At 37.4% G+C, this 3518-nt stretch overlaps 1 pseudogene; it reads left to right on the top strand.

The window, feature by feature from the left end:
- The first annotated feature begins 909 nt into the window (after positions 1 to 909).
- Positions 910 to 2560, top strand: LOC113335420 (annotated as a pseudogene).
- The last annotated feature ends 958 nt before the right edge of the window (positions 2561 to 3518 follow it).

Genomic DNA, 3518 nt, shown 5'->3' with positions numbered 1-3518 from the left:
TTTTTTTCCAGTATTCCATATATATACTTCTAGATCGAAGAAGAATAATATCCAAAACTACAAAAATAACAAAATTAAAGCATAATTTTTCAGTACACCATATATGTACTGCTGTTCATAATCTAAAATTTAGCTGCATGTGAAAAACAAGTAGCGAATCTATGAAAAAATAGAATCGAAACACTTTAATTTGAGTATTCCGTATATGTACTTCTGGATCAAACAAGAAAAATCTCCAAAACTATAAAAATAAAATAAATTAGAGCAGTATATTTCAGTACACCAAATATGTACTGTTGATTCATAGTCTAGAAATCAGCAGCACGTGAAAAACTAAAGAACATCATGAAATCGAACTACCAAAACTGGAAAAAGAAAGTGAAAACATCGTGAAATCAATCAGATCTCATGATTCAGTTGAGAATTAATCAAAAACAAAGAAGAACTGGAGAAAAGATTACATAACATACCTGTAAAACCACGAAATATCTTCACAAACCCTAGGTATAAACTTCATAAGCGGCTGCAGCAGAGAAGAGGAGAGCGAGCGAGAGAGAGAAAACGGATCTAAGAAGAAAATTGAGAAAATGTGGCTTTTATTTCTGTTATATTTATAGTGAAGGCCATTTTGGGAATTATTAAAATGCACGTAATAGGTTACACACGTGTGTGTAGGACCTGGGCTTAAAAAATTTGGTCCATTTTTATGTTTTCTTTTAATTATGGACCTCCGGTTACTGGACTTTAATGGGTGGACCTGCCACTAATTAAGAACACTATAATAGTACCTATTGGTAATTCCTACTTTCCTTGTTTATTTAAGAATTAGAGGCCTATATATATACACGAACAGAGCCACCACCACCGAAGAAAAACTTTCCGGCCAATGTTTTCAAACATTTCCCGATCATGAAATTTAATATCGATAATCTCATTGTTTATTACCCCTATGAAAAAATCTATCCAGAACAGTACCAGTACATGATTGAATTGAAACGAACACTTGATGCAAAGGGACATTGTATTTTGGGTATGCCTAATGCTGCCGGAAGAACCATTGCATTACTCTCGTTAATTACTAGTTATTCACTTTCAAAACCTAAGAATCAGTCACCGAAACTTATTTACTGTACAAGAACAGTTCACGAGATGGAGAAAGTGTTAGCTGAATTAAGGGTTTTGAATGAATATCTGTTAAAACATCTTGGTTCTGAAGGTGGAATTCTTGCTTTGGGTTTATCTTCCCGGAAGGATTTGTATATAAACCCTAGAGTTAATTCAATTGATTCGCGGGATTCGGTTGATGCCGCTTGTCGGAAGTTGACTGCGAGTTGGGTACGAGAAGCTGCTGTTGATAACCCGAGCATTGGAGGGTGTGATTTGTTTGAGAATTATGAGAAAGCTGGATTGAATGCTGTTTTGCCTCCCGGGGTTTATACATTACAGGATTTAAGATCATTTGGGAAGGAGAATGGATGGTGCCCTTATTATTTGGCAAGGCGTATGGTACAATGTGCCAATGTGGTTGTATGCAGCTATCAGTATTTGCTTGATCCGAAGGTGGCTGGTTTTATGTCTAAAGAGATGCAAAGGGAGAGTGTTGTTGTGTTTGATGAAGCTCAGAATATCGATAATGTGTGCATTAAAGCTCTTAGTGTTAGTGTCAGACGGCAAACACTTGATGGTGCTACAAGGAATCTGAACAGGATGGATGACAGGTTGAAGGTTGCTGATCCCAATAAATTACAGACAGAATACAAGAAACTCAAGGAAGGTTTAGCACAGAGGAAGAACATAGCTATGACAGATGACTGGCTTGCGAATCCGGTTCTGCCAAACGATGTACTAAAGCAGTCTGTGTCAGGAAACATTCGGAGAGCAAAACAGTTTATAGGTGTATTGCGAAGATTAATAAGTTATCTTGAGATGTGTCTGCAAGGAAATGTTGAAATAGAGAGACTTACCTTTGCTAATTCAATTGATGAGAAGGCTGGAATTGACAAGAAAGTGCTGAGATTTTGTTATGACCGGCTGCGCTCTTTGATGATGACTCTGGAGATCACTAACACAGATGAATTCTAATGTATCCAGACAATATGTAATTTTGCTACCCTTGTGGGGACTTACACAAAAGGCTTTTCAGTTATTATGGAACGCTTCGATGAGAGATCGCCACATATATCTGATCCTGTATTGCAGCTTTGCTGTCATGACGCGTCTCTTGCCATGAAACCTGTTTTCGAGCAGTTTCAATCTGTTGTTGTAACATCTGGAACCCTGGATCCAATTGATCTCTACCCCGGCCTTCTGAATTTCATCCGGTTGTCAGTCAAAATTTTACAATGTCTATGACAAGAGATTGCATTTGTCCGATGGTTCTTACTCGTGGGAGTGACCAGCTTCCAGTAAGCACAAAATCCGATCTGAGGAGTGATCCAAGTGTAACGAGGAATTATGGACGACTCTTGCTGGAGATGGTTGCGGCTGTTCCAGATGGAACATTTATTGATATAAACTGCTGCCACAAAAATAGTAACTTGGAAGGAAAACACGATGTGAGGTGGGTTCTACTTGTTCCTCTACGAAGCCTACAATGGAATCATTTTAAGGCCAATATGATAATTTATATTGTACCACTGTTGAGCAAATCGTAGCCATGTGCCACTGTTTTGGTTGGAATCTTGTCATGCATCTCAAAATTATTCTAAACAAGCATTAATTCTCTCAATCTGGCCATCTATTTGCGAGTGATATAAGTATTTAACTTTAATTTGGTATCCAAGGTCTTGAAAAGATTTTATCAAAAATTGTTAGTAAACTTTTCATCTCTATCTGACACAATAGATAAAGGAAGTCCACTAACTTGAAATTTCTGAATTGTGAATTCCTTAGCAAGAGAAGCAACAATACAGGGATGGTGTAACCCAATGCATTGGTTACATTTAGTGAGTTTCCACCACAATTAATACCACATACCTTTATGCATTCATCGGGAACCATCTACAAACTCCATTGAAGTGTTGTGCCAAGCCTGCTCAGGATTATGAAGTGGCTACAACAATCCTGGTGGATGAGTATGCTCCTCATTATTTTATTTTTGACATATATCAATACGTCATTCTTCACAACCTGGCCAAAAGAAGTAGGTTTTCTGCCCTTACATAAGTAGCTTATATGTATGAACAATTTTATACAGCTGAAAATCGATCCGAAGAAATAGTAGTGTTTCAGATGTTGTTACTCTCTCTAGTATATAATTTATTCTTGTATATCGATATGTCACCAATGAGAGTGCAATTATGAATAACATTACGAGCCACCACATTACGAGCCACCAAGAGTTGAAACATGAGACGATGAATTTTCTCACCATGTTAGTAGTTATCCATAATATCCCGAGCCCATGTTGAGGCATACCCAATGCATGTCATTCAACTTTATATGAAGGCCTTCTAGACAGTGCATATGCATCTTTGTTGTCTACCTAAATTTTTGATGGACGTTTTTTAATGGGGACA

The sequence above is a fragment of the Papaver somniferum genome, unplaced genomic scaffold (assembly GCF_003573695.1).
Source record: "Papaver somniferum cultivar HN1 unplaced genomic scaffold, ASM357369v1 unplaced-scaffold_14576, whole genome shotgun sequence".
Taxonomy (NCBI): domain Eukaryota; kingdom Viridiplantae; phylum Streptophyta; class Magnoliopsida; order Ranunculales; family Papaveraceae; genus Papaver; species Papaver somniferum.
Note: the sequence above shows the minus strand (reverse complement) of the source record. Positions and strands in the feature narration are given on the sequence as shown.